We start from the raw sequence: 18,647 nt of genomic DNA on the forward strand, positions 1-18,647 counted from the left end.
TTCAGTGACGAAGACAGCTAACACACGAATAAACCAATAAATAGGCAGGATAGCTTCAGACACGGTCAAGACAAAGTAAAGCAATAATGACCAGAGAAATGTGGGGCGAAGCTACTTTCGATGGAGAGTATTGTGGGTGGAATTGTGTCCCCCTTGAAATGATATTAAGGTACTAATATAAAGTCCTGGTACCTACGGATATGATCTTATTTGGAATATGGCGTTTGTGGACGTAATCAAGCTAAAAGGATGTTCTCACAGGGATGTGACTGGCGTCCTCATAAAAAGAGAAGAGATATTTGCTGAGAGGGGACAATGTGAAGGATGTCAACCACTGAAGCTATGAGAAAGATATGGAATAGATCCTCCCTTAGAGCTTCCAGACAGAGCATGGCCCTGCCAACCCTTTGACTTTGAACTTCTTGTTTCCAGAACTGTGAGAGTTTTAAGCCATCCAGTCTGTGGTACTTTGTTGTGGCCACCCTAGGAAATAAGTACAGGGGGGCCAGGGGGGCCTCACCAAGAGGCAACATTTTGAGCTGACGAGCCAGCTTTAATCAGGAAGAAGACTCTTCTAAGCACAGGAGCCAGGAAAAGCAAAATCCCTGATGTTGGAATGAGCTGGGACTATTCCAGAAACAAGGCCAACGGGACAAGAGCACTGAACAAACCTCGGCAGGTAGGCTGGTGCCAGATGATGGCAGCAGAGGTTCCCAGCCTTCTGTAGGCAAAAATGCAGATGCCCAGGCCCCCATCCCAGGTATTGGCCCATGATGGGTCCGAGCATCAATATTTTTAAAAGCTCTCCAAGTGATTCTGAGAACCAGATCACCAAGTCATTCTGAGAACTTATATAGAGCTTCGTAGGCCTGGTGGGCAGTTGGGAATGTATTCTTTAAGCAATAGGGAAGCTACTGGGTATCTTAGTTCATGTGGAAGCTCTGCTCCTTCGCAGCCTGCCCTCTCCGGTATTTGAAAGCAGCCATTGTATGCTGCTCCCAGCATCCCCCACTCCTTCCCCCTGTCTTCTCTTCTGAATATCACCAGTTCCTAGTATGGTTTGATAAATATCTACTGCAGACCTAGCAGGAAGCCATGAAAGTAGAACACAGGTAGGCTTTAACATGAAGCACACATTTGTCTGTTAGATTAGCTAGTTCAGTGACCCCTGGCATTTCCTTCTGTCCCAGGACGCTTACATTCCCACCTGCCTTCCATATGCAATGTCAACCCTGGGACAGACTTGAACACCTGCCCCCTTCCCCAGCAGAGCCTCGGTTCTGCTTTCCGCCCAGGGGAGAATAACAGAATGGACCAGTACCAAAGAGACCCAAATGCTCAAGACATTTTGAGGTGGAGAAGACAAGAGTCGCCATGATGCATTCAGCACATTTTGAGGCTGTCTCATAAGCCTTACCTGTTGAGGCGAGATCTCGTTCTGATTAGCAGGGAGTGTCAGCCACTGCTGTTGCTGGGGATGGGGACTGCTAAGGCAGATGGACGTGGCAGAGTCACTGCAGACACACTTCCTCACGTTCTGTGGGTTGAGAAGCAAATTGTCCAAGTGATGTCATTCACACAGTGAAAGGTTTTAAACCTCCACACTGCAATTTAGCCCGAAGGTATTTGTGGAAACCCCTTTTCAAACCTACATGTAAGACCACGTTCAGACTGTATGCTTCTTCAGGCTTGGTCCTTTCCAGAAATGGGCAAGAATGCTCAATGAACACACTTAGCAGCTCACCAGGCAACAAATACCAAAAGACCAGAGCAACAAATTGCAAAATTGTGAGAAGATGCACTGGCTGCCTGTCTCTTCACCCTGTCTTCTATGGACCTTTCTTCTGTGAGAGTCCTTGACCATTCATTGCCCATGTCCACAACAGAACGGATTCCGGACAGAAGTAATATGCTTATTAGAGGAGTGCATACTATCTAAGCAGGGTAGGCATTGGTATGGCTCAGCCACCTGTTTACAGCCTGAATCTATTCTGATTGAGTGGCATCTTGAGGTAAATACATGTAATGTTACTACTTTTTTCTCAGGGCTCGTACAGAGCCCTAATATAGCAATGGAATAGCTGTTTTAAGACTCACATTCTTGGAGGACAATTATTGGGTTGGCTTCCAGGCTTGTCGTGATCACTGTCCTGGTTACCACCCTACTCTGACCCACACCGCTGGACTCACGGGAACCCCTTTATGCAATGACTTTGGCCTCACCCCCATCCGAGCCACATTGATGGGTTCAGGAGCCAGCGCTGCTCAAAGTCCTATCTCTAAGAACTAGGTTTGGACCCAAAAGAAATTAAGTCTCTCTGTCTCTCTTATTTGGTCTCACTCTGGTTTTTTCCCCCCTCTCTCTCTTTGTAATGCGAAAACTTGTGCAGCAGCCGCCATATTGTCTGGTCTAGAAATTGGGAAGCTGAACATGGCCGCCTGCAATAAAAGAAAAGAATCTATCTGATGCCATTAAGCTGTCTATAATTTACTCCAAATTATACTGAACCAGATGAAATTGCCAATATTTGACCATTTGAAAATTGACCACACTGGATAAAACCGGCATGAAGTACATTTCCAGCTGTGCTATGATTCACGGTGGTGTCATCCTCTTCCGTGTTCTCTGATAATTGATTCGTTTTGTTATTGTTTCTTTTTCCTGCAGAACTAAATATTACGGTATCGTCACCCATACTGTGAATCCTTACGGCATACCTGAGCAAGCGGAAACAACAGTCTGGCCTTGGGAGAGGGCTTTGCTAGCCCACACCTACTCTGTGGTGGTTTAAAACTTTTGGTGTGGGTTACTGAACCTGAAAAGTGGGCCTGAAGGGAGGGCCAAACACATTTTAGGTGAAGATCGAGTAGAAGCCATGCTAAAAGCCAACCTTTAAACCACAGTGTGAGGCCCTTCAGTGTATTTAAGAGTCTCCGTGGCGATAGTTTCTCAGGAGCTGGGTAAAACCGGGAAGGTGACAAACTGGACAGCCACACCAACGGATGGAGATACACTTGCGTGCATGCTTACTGCTTAAGATTCAAAATGGTAGAGACCTCTTTTTGAAGGAAAATATGACAATAAATCTATGACAACAAATGGATACTGGTAGGCAATTGAAAGAGATCTGGACGCTGGCTGGAAGTTGAGGTGGCCTTCAACCATGTTAGAAAGTCATCGTTATGATCAAAGAATGTTCTGGTTTTTACATGGTGGTCTATAGAAAGCATAATGCAGCTCTCCTTTTGAAGGCTCTGTGAAAAATAACCACAGAATCATCTAGTCACAAAGTTTTCCCAAGCTTGATTTGTAACTGGTTCTGGGATCCTGCTGCTTTGGCAGACTCTTGATCATGTCACCATCATTAGGAATATGCTGTTAGAGCTACGGTTGGGAAACCTAGCCTACCAGCCAATTTCAGCCCACCACCTGATTTTGCACAGCCCAGGAGCTGAGAATCATTGTTATACTTTTAAGTGGTTGAAAATAATCAAAAGAACAATATTTCTTGACATATGAACATTATATGAAATTACAATTTCAGTTCATAGGTAAAGTGGATTGGAATATGCCGACACTAATTTGTTTACATATTGTCTGTGGCTGCGTTCATTGCTAAGACAGAATTGAGTGGTTACAACAGAGACTGTACTGCTTGCAAAACCTAAGAAACTTACTGGCTCTTTACATTAAAAAAAAAAAAAAAGTGTGTCCATCTCTGTGCTAGAGTACCATAGCCTTTGAGTACCATAGCCTTTGCTTTTGGAGGACTTTTCGAGCAGGATATGGTGGGGGTAACTCAAAGGAGAACACTGGGTCTTCATCGATAAGGAAGAGGCTATGCCTGTTCTGTGCCTGCTTGTTAAGAAATAAATAACACGGGGCGCCTGGGTGGTGCAGTCGGTTAAGCATCCGACTTCAGCCTGGTCACGATCTCGCGGTCCGTGAGTTCGAGCCCCGCGTCGGGCTCTGGGCTGATGGCTCAGAGCCTGGAGCCTGTTTCCGATTCTGTGTCTCCCTCTCTCTCTGCCCCTCCCCCGTTCATGCTCTGTCTCTCTCTGTCCCAAAAATAAATAAACGTTGAAAAAACAATTTTTTTTAAAAAAAAAAGAAAAATAAATAAATAAATAAATAACAAAAATCTGGGGTGCTGGGGTGGCTCGGTCAGTTGAGCATATGACTCTTGATTTTGGCTTAGGTCATTCATGATTCCAGGGTTGTGGGATTGAGCTCGACGTTGGGCTCTGTGTTGATGGTGTGGAGCCTGCTTGTGATTTTCTCTCCCCTTCTGCCCACTCCCCTGCATGTGTGCTCTATCTCTTAAAAAGAAAGAAAGAAAGAAAAAAGGAAGAAAAAAAAAGAAAAGAAAAAAGAAATCAAAATCTGGCCTGAGATTCACTTTCATTGGAACCTGATTGTGAATTGTGGGAGGAGACTCAGAGCTAACACATTCCTCTAACTGTTGGGAGTTAATGATAATGACTATCAGGACTTAATTGCGGAAAGCCCAATTTGCTTAGACACCTTGTAGCAGATATCCTGAGAGGGGCAAAACTGAGAGCTGGAACAAAATATTCATTGACATTTTAGCACCTAGTTCCAAACCTATCCCAAGACCCTGTGGCTTTACCACCTTTGCACCCCATCAAACATGGAATATTTTTAAAACGAATCTCTTTGGGGGCACCTGGGTGGCTCAGTTGGTTAAGTATCCAACTTCCGCTCAGGCCATCATCTCGCCACTCAGGAGTTCGAGCCCTGCGTCGGGCTCTGTGCTGACAGCTCAGAGCCTGGAGCCCGCTTTGGATTCTGTGTCTCCCTCTCTCTCTGTCCCTCCCCCACTCGTGCTCTGTCTCTCTCTCTCTCTTAAAAATAAAATAAAAACATTAAAGAAAAAAACGAATCCCTTTTGTTTTGCTTAAGCCACATCCAGCAGATTTTTATCATTTGCAACCAAGTAGAATCCTTATTTATACACTCCTGATGGTCAACAGAAAGGACAAAGACACAAGAGTTGCAGGCATTCATTTTATGGAGCCATAAGATCTTCCTGAATTATTTAGGTAACCGTCCACCAGCACTTATGACCACGTACCTCTCACACTTAACCCAGAAATCTTAGTTATTAAGGTGATGCTTCATAATCTTTGCATCGGGCAACAACATGGCAAAAATACTGATACACCTTAGGTGAGACTGGGGAGTACATAGTGTGTTGATGGGTAATAAGTAACACACCCCAGCTCTTTTAAAGAGAGTACAAGACAACATACATCTAAGACAAACCAAATGCCTCATCTATTATTCACAGATAGTTCCAAAGATTCAGTAGGTGATCAAACTGATCTTCCAGAGATGTATCCCGGGTCAGTGCAAATATCATGTGAGAGCCAGTGGTTCACTTTGAATGTCGTTCATTCTTTGTCATGTGTGCCTTCCTTCCTCTCACACCCCACCATCACTGTTCCCACCTCTACTCTAAAGTCACCCCTTCCAGCTTTCCCACCAGTCTCACTGTTCGGTGACAATATCAGGAACTAAACGATGAGAAGACAGCAGGAATGTACTATCTGCAAGGACACGCAGATCAACAAACACCTCCGTGCAAGCCTGTCCCAGTTAGTGGGTAAACGAGTTCCTGCTTTAATTACTGAACAAAATTGGCAAGAGTCAACGGATAGGCACTCTGTAAGACATGAAATATTCCTAATACTGAACCGAATTGTGTGTCGCTTTCTTTGGACTCCATCATTTTCATCCTCCCTCCTAACAAATCAGAACGGAAGACAGTCTGCTGACCAACAACATGCCATGGAAGGACCATTTGTGAATTTTCCATTGATACAACATTTTGCTCTTTTGTATCCGCTTCCAGGGACATTCATCTTTTGATGAACTCCATGGTTCCTCTTGGTAGGAGCACCTAGGAGCCCAGGGAATTCTTTTTCTAGTCTACTCTAGTGGTAGAAACACATCAGTTTCAAAAAGGCTGTGCTACATCGAGCACTCACTTTCCCTGCACTAATTCCAATAAATCCAGGAGAGAGTGTGGCACGAAATGGATGGACCCAGTCCTGACTCAGTATAATGGAGCTTTTATGCTGACATGCTCCATTAGGGACCACCACACACATCTTCCTCAATAAACAAGCTTACTGCTCAAGTAATAAAGTCATTTATGGAGAGAAGTCAGCCAAAAGACCAGGACTTATGGGAGGTTCTCAGAGAGGAATCATACCAAGTTGGGTTGAAAGAGAATCCCATATATTCAAATCAAGAGATCATCTTTCAAGTGGGAGCCCTAATTTTTATGGTCCTCACCTTACCTTTTCTTCATGGGTTCAGAAAAGAAGGCTCATGTGTACTGTCCCAAATAGGGAAAGGGAATTTGGTGACTTTAAAGTCAATTAAGCCCATCCTGAATATTAGAGTAGTTTTCTCTGCTTTTTTTTCCAAAACATAAGAATTTCTGATCAAACAAGAACTTTTCCACGTTTAATTAGCCCCTTGTGTTCTGAGAAGAAAAGCAAAGGGGAATGTTAGAAAAAGTCTCTTATTGAAAGTCACTGTTGCAAGGATTTTAAATTTTTTAGTTCTACTGATTATTAAAAGATGTCACAAAGAAGTGGGCATTTCCTTTTCTCCGAGTTCCCATATGCTCTGTGGTGGAGACTAATTCTGTGTCTTTATCTAGGACCTTGCAAATCCAGGAGCTACAGGAGATGTGTTGATAAGGGGTAAATGTGAGATCAAAGAGAAACTTCTTTTAGAACATGGCTGCCTGGGAAAGAGATTGGAAGTCCCTAGTATGCTTTACTGACCCTCACGACATACCACTGGCTCTTAATAGGACGCAATACATGCTTATTGACATTGCTGTGTATTTGCATACATATCTCTTCACATACAGGATATAGGACATATACATATATATGCATAGCTATGTACATAAATATATATATGTATATATATATACATACATATATGTATATATATATATATAAACATGTCTCTATTTATTTAGCAATCTAAATGAGGGTGTAAAGACCTCTGTACTTTTTTTTGGCAATTTTAAATCTTTTTCTCCTATATTAAGGGCATCACATACATACAGTAAAGTGAACTTCAGGTGTATAAGGTAGTGTTTTAGAAGTCTATGCTTGGCTAACCATCACGTAGATTGAGATAGAAAGTGCTCTCAGGGCTGAGAATTAACCCCGATTGAGCAGCTGCATCCCACAGAGAGGAGAGCAGTACCATTAGCACTGAGCAGCGCCCCTAATTTCACACCCTAAATGGTTGGTGTTATTACAAATCGCTCTGGGAGGTGGAAAATTCCCAGTGACCAAACACTGGCAGATGTCAACCCAACCGGTAATTCCACCCCCTGCTTCCTGATGGGAAGGGGTTCCTCCCACAGGAGAGTCTGAAAACACCAGCCAGCCCTTTCCTGGCCTCCTTTGCAGCTAGCCCATGTGACTGTTCCAGCCAATGGGGGCCTCCCTTGCACTTAACTTATGCGACTATGTTCTAGCCAATGGGGGCCTCCTTGCAGCTAGCCATGGGACTATGTTCCCCGCAGTGTGGGCTGAGAGAGGTCTCCCAGAGTCTTCTGGTAAAAGAGAGATACCTGAAGAGAAAGCTCTGTCTCTCTTCAGCCAGGCATCTGTAGACATGGTGCTTCCAGGTGGGGCAGCTGTTCACGAGGGAAGGCGAGGGCAATATGCTGAGGACAGCAGGAAGATGGAGGGCCAGCCCTTGAGGATATGGTCAAATCTTGGAACCAGGGATCAGGAAAATTGTGTAGTGAAGGGTCAGATAAAAAATATTTGGGGCCACACACAGTCTTTATTTCATATTCTCCTCCCCTCTTTTTCTTTTCCTTCCTCTTCCTCTCCTGATTTTTCCTCTTCTCCTCCTCCTTCCTCTTTTCTCCCCCTCCCCTCCCCCTCATCCTCCCCCTCCTCCTCCTCTTCCTTCTCCTCCTTCTCCTCCTCCTCTTCCTCTTCCTCCTTCTCCTCCTCCCCCCTCTTCCTTTTCCTCTCCTCCTTCTTCCACCATCGTTCTTAGTTTGGGGCTGTACAAAACAGACGATGGGGTGTATTTGACAAACCAGCCATAGTGTTCTCTTTCTCTAGGCCAACCCAGCAACCACCTGTCTCTTGAGTTCTTATTAAGGAATATGATTTAAAAGACAAACCTGCTGTTTTTAGGCTACTTTAAGCCGGATATTTTGTTACTAAACAACACCCCCATGATACTGCAATGGACCTACGTTCTCAGACTTGAAGATGTGGCACCTTAAAGAAAAATGAACAATAGGGGCAGAAGTATCTGAGGGGCCACAGGGGAATATGCCAAAAGTGTATGAGGACTTTGTTCTCATGCTTATTTCTTTATTTTGAGAGCGAGCGTGTGAGCAGGGCAAGTGCAGAGAGGGAGAGAGAGAGAGAGAGAATCCCAAGCAGGCTCTGTGCTCAGCACACAGCCCGCTACGGGGCTCAGTGAACCACGAGATCATGACCTACGCTGAAATCAAGAGCCCGATGCTTAACTACCTGAGCCACCCAGGTGCCCCAAGGAGGCGAGAAACTCTGAAGAGCAGAGCCCAAGTAACAGTATTCCCCCCCAACCGAATGATTTATACGGGTTGCAGCTGGCATCTCACCCCCTTCCACACCGTCAGTTATGGTAAATTTCATGTGTCAGCTTGGTGAGGCTCAAGCAAACACTCATTGAGGGGTTGCTCTGGACATATTCCGTAGGCTGGTTAGTATTTGCAATCAGTTGACTTTAAATGAAAGAGACTATGTGCAATCATGTGGGTGGCCCGCCCCTTATCAGTGGAAAGTCTCCAAGGGCAAAACTTGAGGTTTCCCTAAGGGAAGGAGAAATTCTGCCCCCACACTGCAGCATCTGTTCCTGCCTAAGCTCCAGCCTGCTGGCCTCCCTTCTGAATTGTGACCTTGCTAGCCTCCACTATCACGGGAGCTCATTCCTCGAAAGAAATCATAGAAGTACACTTGAAGCTCATTATTCGTGGGTTCAATATTTACAAGTTTGCCTACTTCCTGAAATGTGTTTGTGACCTCAGACTTAACACTCATGCTGCTTTCAGTCAGTCGCAACACGCACAGATGGCAAAAGACTGGAGTCCCCTGATGCACGCGTCCCCAGCTGAGGTCCAACAAGGCGGTGTTCCGCCTTCTTGTTTCAGACTTCCCTCGTGCTGGAAATAAGTGTCCTGTGGCAATCTATTCAGTGCCACGCTTTTTGCATGTATTGTGCGTTCTGTAGGCGGCTTCACTGTTTAAAATGACCCCCAAGCCTAGAGCCGAAATGCCGTCTGGTTGTTCCCAAGAGCAAAAAGGCTGTGAGGGGGGGCTTGCGGAGAAATCGTGCATGTTAAATAACCTTTGTTTGAGCGTGAATTATAGTGCTCTCGGCCGTGATTTCGGTGTTCATGAATCAACAATGTGTTGTAAATAAGGTGCCTTTAAACACAAACACACATAAAACAAGGTTATGTATTGATCGGTTCATGAAACTATTGCGACCAGAGGTGCACAGGAACCTAACTCTGGATCTCCCCTAGGATCGATGTCACTAATGCCGCATTTGTGGCAACTTTATAGAATATACCTACCACAAACAGAATCTGAGAAACAAATATATACAGTAGTATATATACTACTCTATACCACCCCCTGCCCCCCAACGCCACCGCCTTACCCATGGTTTTACTTTCTCATGGTCACCCCTGCTCTGGAACCAGGTGATCCCCCTTCTCCTGTCTTGTCAGAAGATCAGTGGGAACTTAATACAGTGTCACACGCTCGTGTCACCCACCTCACTTCATCTTAGCCCTTAGGGCATTGTATCCTCTCATGTCATCAGGGGAAGAAGGGTGAGGACAGTACCCATACGATATTTTGAGAGAGAGAGAGAGAGAGAGAGACAGGGACTACATTCACATAACTTTCTTACAGCATGTTGTTATAATTACCCTAATTTATTATTAGTTATTGTTAATCTGCTACTGTGCCTGATTTCTTTTCTTTTAAACATTTTTTTTAACGTTTATTTATTATTGAGAGAGAGAGAGACAGACAGAGGATGAGCAGGGGAGGGGCAGAGAAAGGAGGAGACAGAATCCGAAGCAGACTCCAGGCTCCGAGCTGTCAGCACAGAGCCCGACACAGGGTCTGAACTCACACACCACAAGATCATGGCCTGAGCTGAAGGCAGACGCTCGACGCACTGAGCCACCCAGGCGCCCCTACTCGGCCTGATTTCTAAGTCAAGCCTTAACACAGGGGTGTATGTATAGGAAAACATACAGTATGGATAGGGTCTGGTATTATCAGTGGATTCAGGCATCCACCGGGGGTCTTGGAATATATCCTCGCATATGTCTTATGTACATACACACACATATTTTTCTGGAGAACCCTGATACACCAGCTCATCAAGTGTGGGCTCCCCAAGGGCAGGTTCATCAGAGAACAATGCCTTCTCTCCCTCTCGGGATAAAACCTGAGAAACCAGATCATGACAGACCATTGAAGCCAGCGGTGATCTGAGCCCTGCAGACCTACTGAGCCTCTCCTCCCTCTGGCCTGGGTCTGGCCTTCAGCTGACCTCAACCACAGTCCCCGTCCACGTGACCCCATTGTCTTCGTCCGTCTCTTAGTCCCCTGCTTTCTGGCTTTCGACTGTCAAACCTCTACGCGCGGCTTCAGCCACATTCCACAACCATCTGAGTCTCGCTTGCCGTGGGCCAGCATCCCTGGGCCAATATTTCTGCAACCTCAGCCCTGTTCTGGCATCCCTGCCCCCTCAGTCCTGTGCCAGCATCCCTGGTGTCCTATAGCCCAGCCCATCTCAAGACATGTTGGTACATGGTTCCTGTCCCTAGAATGTTCTCTTACCCCATCTTTTCTAGTTAACACTTACTTTTCTTCCATAAGCCGGCTCCCACTTCCTGACTCAAGGAAGACTTCCTTGGCCTCCCTCGCTAGGTTCTCTTTGCTGTTTACCTTTCCTCTACAGTACTTGGCACAACTCTCAGTTTTGTCATCTTCCGTATTAGTATTCAGTCAGTTCTTAATAATTTTTCTTAACGCTTCTGTTCCATGGATCCTTCCGGCAGTTTGGGAAAACCAGAATACTGTTATCAAGTGCGTGATATAAAATACAGAGGATCACAAAGAAACTTGCATTTCAATATAATTGGTTATCAAAATATTTTCTTAAATGCCGCATGCTAACAGATGTGCTTTCTTATTAAGACATTAAATAACAAGATCTAGTGGAAGGTGTAATAACCACTGTAATTTTGAGCGGTGATAAGTACAAGTGATATTTTATAGCATCTGCAACAATTGTAATAAGATACAAAATATGGAATTTAGGGAGCAAAGTGAACAAAGCCACAGAGATTGCTAACTCTATCAGACTGTTCCTTAAATTCATCATGGAAAGGAATGGTAAACAGTTTTGAAAGTAAAGATAACATTTATTTATTTATTCATTTTTTATCCAGCTTCACAGATTCCCTACCCCCTGCTGAATTCCATCTGTGTTCTCTGGATTAGAAAGTCCAGATTTGTGTCTGAATTCTCTACTGGATCCTGAAGCTCCGAAAGGCAGTCCTGTGTGATTTTGCTCACCATTGTACGCAAGGACTTAGGACATAGTAAACACTTAATAAAAAGCTGCTGGAGGGCAAAATGGAAGGAAGAAAGGGACTCCATGGTATGCTGGGTATGCTCGGCTGAGCAGCCTTTCAGCCAGTGTTTTACAGCTCAAGTCCATTTTTATCTCTGGCAAACAATCTTCCGTGCTCGCTCTCTGCAAACCCACTGGGTTGGCTGTTCGTCCTCTGAACACTCCTATCATGAAGTACTTCCTTTCCACCTCGCTCTTCCGGAAATTGTTGATTTCATTATCTGTCTTCTCCCTCATACCTTTTGAACGGGAGCTTTATCAAGGGTAAGAGTCGTGTCTGAGTTCACGCTCTGTGTCACCGGCCTTTACCAACGCCGGGATCGGGATGCGGTTTTGTACTCAATGAACTTGTAAAATGAAATCAAATTCGGTTCTCTCCTTTTTTTTCCCCCCCACAGAAGTGCCCTCTCTGTTCCTCCTCTCATGTCGCATGGGACCCAGGCTGCTCTGTGACTCGCTCCCCTTGCCTTCCACAGTCCTGCGATTCCTCCTCCGTGGGCCCACGGGTCATGGGTCAGGCAATCCTACATTCATGCATTGGACTCAGAAACACACTCCATGAGCGGGAACAATAGTACGCATTTCATAAACCACAGAATTTGCTTTCTTTTCATCAGTCACTGGGAAACCAGGGACACGTATGTTCTTTGAAATGTGAATAACTTTCCTAAGAATCCCAAAGCAGCATATCTACTTGCATTTATCCCACCCAGCAGAAGAGAGCCAAGATTCAGTGGCCCCCAGAAGTCCCCGGCTTGAATGACTGGGATCAGCAAGACGGGCACAGCCTCTAACCCCCTGCTCCTTCTGTTGCCCTGGAGTTTGCCAGAAGGATGGACACTGGCCCATTGGGACTTAGGCTTATTCTATTTCTCCACAGATTTGTTTGACGAGTCCCTTTGCTGGCCGGAGGAAGAGGAGGAAGAACAAAATACTTTGGAACACGTGTGAAATTAAAGCAGCTGCTGTGGGCAAAGGGTTGCTTATGGACAGAAGATTTCCCAATCTAAACAAACACAAACCTTGCTCACTCACTTTAATTGCTGCATGAATATACCACTTTGGGTTTATCCATTCCCCTGTGCACAGGCAGTTAGGTTTTTCTAGCCTCTCAGTATTACAGACAGAGCATATTCCTTTTTGCAAGAGCCTCCTTGGGTACGTTTTTTGAGAATTTCTCTAATGATACACACTAGAATAGAATTTCTAGGTCATGGAGTGTGCATATCTTAAGCCGCATCAGAGATAGCCAAATTCTCCTCAAAACGCTTGTGCCATTTATGCTACCATTAGCAATACAGGAAAAAGTGGCTACTGTTCCAAAATGCGATATTATCGGACTTTTTCATTTGAGCGATTTTAGGGGTGTGAGCTGGTAGACAATTGTAATTTTCATGTGCACGTCTCTGACTGGTATCTTCTGGGAACTGTAGCTACCCACAAGTGCTTTTGATGCATTAAGGACATGGTTGTAATTAATCTAACAGCCCTGTAAGGTAAGTATGTCTCTGCCATATTTTACAAATTTGCTTTCAACCCCACAGCTAGAATTCAAATTCCGGCTATTTTATTTACTTATTTTTTAAATGTTTATTTATTTATTTATTTATTTATTTATGAGAGAGAGAGAGAGAGAGAGAGAGAGAGAGAGCGCACAAGTGGGGTAGGGGCAGAGAGAGAGAGGGGGAGATACAGAATCTGAAGCAAGCTGCAGGTTCTGAGCTGTCAGCATAGAGCCTGACGTGGGACTTGAACCCACAAACCGTGAGATCGTGACCTGAGCCAAAGTTGGACACTCAACCGACTGAGCCACCCAGGTGCCCCAAATCCTAGCTATTTTAAAGCATATACTTAACTACCCTGTGTTATAGCCACTCCCTCCCTCTACACCAACATGTAGACAGTCGATCATTGCTAAAGATTGAAACTCGGTATATGCCACTGTGGTTGTCACTTAGCACTTCCTCTCCGTGCCCCATCACTGTCGCTAACTTAAAAACCCAGTGAGCCTCTCTTCACAACCCCAGGGCCAACTACAGGTCTATACACACAGTAGGTTCACCACAGTCTGTGACTTTTATAACAAAGACAATAATGGTGGTAATAAAACCCCAGTGAATTTCACAGACATGATAAGGTGGTGTGGCTTAAATGCTTTCTCTCTTTGTGGAATTAAGCTCCATACAGGTTAGAATCTTGTGAATGCAATGATTCTCCATTCTCCTAGAGTCTTCCTTGGAAGCTGGGACTCTCTTACCCTTTTCCTCCTCCTTTTCTTCCCCATCCCTCAATCTCAGGCCTTCTCTCTGTCTGTCTCTCTCTGTCTCTCTTGTTGCCTCTTTTCTCTTTCTCGATGTCTGATGGAACTAAACTTTTTTTTTGTTTCCTTTTTTTGACCTTCAGGAACGAATTTGCTTTGTATATCACTATTGTGAGGACTGGAGGGGTGATATGAGAGTGTTTCTGATAGAGTGAAGGCAATAACCAGATAGAGTTCCTTGGGGGGGATGATTTCGTCAACTGTATTGACTCATTTTTATTTTAAACTGGACACATCTGCTGAGGGACCCGGCAGGGGGGATGTCTCTTTATCATTCGAGACGATCCACGAGACAGGCTTGCATAGACAGAGCGGGGCTTGATTTAGGGCTGTGTCCCAGTTGCCTGAGTGAGGTCTAGGGAATCAGACTTTCCATAATACACCCCGGATTAGTCATTCGGCAAGCAGGTGAATATTTGCTTTTGCAATTGTGCCTCCCTAAATAATCCAGAGAGATATAAAAACAGTGAATTCAGCTGCTCGTGAATAGTATGGATATGTGAGCTTTTGTGTGGTACCAATCCTTAGCAATATTTTTTTGTATTAAATACTATGAATCTACTTCACCTGTCAGCACTATTCAAAACACAGAATGCTGCATGAATAGAAAGGATGTTCTGGGATCTTGCAGATGATTACTGTTGCTAGGAAAACCACTTCCTGATATCTTTGTGCTTGCTGTATGTGTCTCTCTTTGTGTACAGCTTTGCAGTGACAAGCAAATTCATAGCATGGTATTGGGGAGGGATCGGGAAAGTTTAGAAATGTTTAAAGAACACTGCTTAAAGTTAAAAAGGGGATGTCATCTAAAATAATAGTTAAGAGTTCTGCCTGCTTTCATGTGGAGAATTATAGCTCTCAAAGGAGAGCAATGGGGCTGCATTTGTGCTATGGTGGTGCAGACTTCAGGGCCATTCCAGCCATCATTTTCTGGAACCTCAGAACTGGGTTATGCTTTTTTGGTGCCTGAGGAAATGACCGTCTTTTTCTCCTTGTGAATATTATGCCAATTATTGTCTCTATAGTGTCAGCTCTGCTTAATGTTGCTATTCTACAAGACCGATGGGAGGGAACCACACGCACTGTCTCTGGGACATAGCTGGGAATGAAATCAGAGCCCAGTAAGATAAGCCCATTCATTCATTTGCTCAGGACGGGCATTCTTCCCAACTCTGCAGCAGAGGTGAGATAGGTATTGCTCGTTCTAGAAACCGGAACTTCCTGGGAGACCCAAAAGCAAATATGGCATCGGGACCCATGCCGGGCACAAAGCCCTCCCCACAACCCGTGTGACACGAATACATAAATCATGGCAGTGATGTCACATCAAACATCTGCATTCTCGCAAGACCCCCTCATCGTTTCTGTAGACCATCCACAAATTGAGGGACCCGGGATCAGGTATTTCACCCCTCTGTCCTCATCTGTAAGATGGAGATAATGTGCTCATCCATTTAATAAGGCTGATGAGGGGACTCAGTGGCAAATGCATGCAAATAACTCATGACAGTGCCTGAAACATGTGAAAAGATTTCATTAAGTGTTGCTTTAAAGACCCAGGAGAGAAATAGCATGCCCTAACATCTAGTCTGTTCCTCATGCCATGCTCACTTATGGATCTCACTCTTCTTCACACTGATGTTCCAGATGTTGACTTACCATTGTTTTCTTGAAACAGGTCAAAGAAATAATCTTTCCAGCATGGGTTACTGGGTTTTTTAAACCAGTAATGTAATCATCATCATCATCATCATCATCATCATCATCATCATATTTATAAAAAAAATGTTTATTTACTTTGGAGAGAGCAAGAGAGTGAGCGAGCATGCAGGAGAGGGACAGAAAGAGAGGGGAATAGAGGATCCAAAGCAGGCTCTGTGCCGATAGCAGAGAGCCCAACGTGGGGCTTGAACTCACAAACTGCAAGATCATGGGATGCTTAACCGGCTGAGCCTCCGAGGCGCCTGATCATCACCATCATCATCTTAATAATAACAATGATAAAGTGAACACTCCTCAATTATTCTCTATTAGCCACCCAACTGCACTTCTGTTCTCTCATTTGAGCCACCCCTGTCCTGTCACCTCGACCACACAGGAGTAGGAAAGGAGACACGGAGGCCCAAATAAAGCTGGTGGGTTGCCGACGGTCCCGGTGAAAACAGGACGAGGAAGCACCTCCAACCCACCCACCAGCTGGTTCCACCATGGAGAGCCACCCACGGAGCCATGAGGGAGAAAACCGAGAGAACGGTGTGGGGGATGCTCAAACGTTATTTCAGTGATCAGGACCCTCGTGCCTGTCTCTGAGATTCCATCCTGGTTTGTCATGAAAATTACTTTCATATCTTGACTCCAGGAAAGGTTTGAGATAAACTGCTTCTGAAATCGCAACAGGGAACCAGGACGTGTGAATCGGAGACTTTTCTGTTTATGTTTCAGTCCCACAGAGGCTGTGGAACATTCCCATTCCAAGGCCACTGGGAGCCGGGACAGACCGTGACATCAGGCAGACTACAGGGTTTTAGGGATACCAAGAAAATGGACTTCTTTTCTAAGGAGCACCCTCTGTGAGCCCCACCACAGCGTTTCTGCCTTTATGGAATTGAGAATGAGGCCAAAGCCATCAAGTTACAGTCCTCTCTCAGAGGACCCAAATCTCCAGTTGATTGGTTAGAGTAGCCTGATCCCTACAGAATCCCATGCAGAGGGAACATGGTTCTGTTGCATCTGGGGCTGCAGAGGGTCTGCAGTGCGCACTGCGGGTGTTGCGGCGTCGCTGAAGGCAAAGATAGAAAGCGAAAGAGATAAACACCTTCCTATTTCACTGGGGGCAAGAGGTGACTCTATTCTCCCTGGATCTGAGATAACGGGGTAGGCAGCTCTTGGAGCGTAGCCTTGGATGACACGTGCCAGATACCCTTACGTCCAAAGTGTCACGTTGGGCGTATTTTCCTTATGACTGCTGGGAGAAGCAAGACAAAGCCGCCCCAAGCTTCCAGTCCACTGTCAGCACACACAGACGTAAACGCAAGGCCTCTCATCCAAAGACTCTGCCCCCTCCCCCCGTGATTGCCACCCTGGCACTGAAGATAAACTCTGCATGGCTCTTGATGGATGCATCTGCTTGGGGGTGGGTGGGGTCCAGCGACACCAACAGCTCCTGGGCAGGGGTGGGGCTGTGATGGATGGGATCCAGTTTATCTCCTGGCTTCCACTGATCCAGGCTGCCTGGTGAGCCCTCCCCCAGAGTTAATTTGCAATAAAGAGAACAAGGAGTTCCATTACATGCCGTCAATCGCTCATTTGTATTTACAACTAACATTTTTTGAGGACTTCCTTTATGCCAGGCCCTATGCTGTGCCTTTTCTATATGTTATCTCCAGTGTGGAAACTGATTTTCTCTTAATGTGTGAACGTTACAATTTAAATATTTGAAGCAAGCCCTCGTGGTTTGTTTTTCTACCGCGCTCCACAAAGGTAGATACTTGATGTTTAAATATCAAAATTAATAAAATGCAACCCTGTAATTCTACTCTCAGAGACTTTTCCTAAGAGAGCAATCAAACAACTGTTATAAAGACAGACGCATAGGATGAGAACTGCAGCAAAATTTACAACTTAGAAAAATTGAAAAATAACCTAAATGCCCATCAATTAAGGATATGTGGGTATCTGTAAGTATATGTGCGTGTAGGTGTGTTTATGTGGGTGTAACCAAGTATGTCTATGTGTGCACATGTATTTGCAAATACATACACATCTGCATGCACGTACGTACACACGTGTATATACGCAAGCACGTGGGTACAAATGTGTGTGCATGTATCTATATGATGCCGGAGGTATATTTAACATATTCAAGATACATTTTCGATGAAAAGGCCAAGTTTATCAAAATGCTGGTTCCATATCCTTACAGTACATACGAATGAAAACCCAAGATGGACATGTATATACATAAATTGCTCACAGTTTTTTGGTTTGTTTTTTTTCCCCCCCCAGATGGGGGCAGGGAGGGGAATTTATGGGCAAAGATGTCATTTTTTTTACTCTATATATTTCTGTATTTTTAAAAAACTAATAAGCATGTATTGATTGTGTAATCAGCTTCCCCCGGATAAAGTTATTTACACCTGGGAGGAAAAGGGAGGCAAGGCGTACCACACACACACGTTGTGCAGCCGTGAGACCTCAGCCATTTAATTACCACCAATAGCGATGAAATAATTTTATTTTCTTCATTTGCCTGATTAATTATTTTTTATCCAGGGCATTTGACACATCGAAATGGTGATTAAATATATAAAAGGAGTCTCAGAAATAAAAGAGCAAGTAACTGAGGTAAAATTAAGTACTTTGAGAGGTCAACACACTCATTTTTATAGGCCAACAGTCTATAAAGGCGACAGCCTTTGGGTAAACACAGAACTCATTTTGATGAAAACAGGATCGACAAAATCCCCTCTGTGGGGTATCAGGACTCTTCTTGAAAGCTCTTACTTCCCTCAACACGCAAATACCTATAATGGGCATTAGGGGCCAGAAAGCCCCAGAAAGACTTGTATGCAAACTCAGAGCAAAGCTCTCACGGAG

The 18,647-nt window shown here is 44.7% G+C and overlaps 1 long non-coding RNA gene across 1 annotated transcript in view; it reads right to left on the reverse strand.

Annotated features, from left to right (window-relative positions):
* Nucleotides 1-1,422: 1,422 nt before the first annotated feature.
* Nucleotides 1,423-18,647, reverse strand: part of LOC123579994 — a 55,325-nt gene continuing 38,100 nt past the window's right edge. The window contains exon 3 of the long non-coding RNA XR_006703057.1: nucleotides 1,423-1,537. This is a non-coding gene — a long non-coding RNA (uncharacterized LOC123579994). The remainder of the gene's footprint in view (nucleotides 1,538-18,647) is intronic.

Source organism: Leopardus geoffroyi, chromosome A3 (assembly GCF_018350155.1).
Source record: "Leopardus geoffroyi isolate Oge1 chromosome A3, O.geoffroyi_Oge1_pat1.0, whole genome shotgun sequence".
Classification (NCBI taxonomy): Eukaryota; Metazoa; Chordata; class Mammalia; order Carnivora; family Felidae; genus Leopardus; species Leopardus geoffroyi.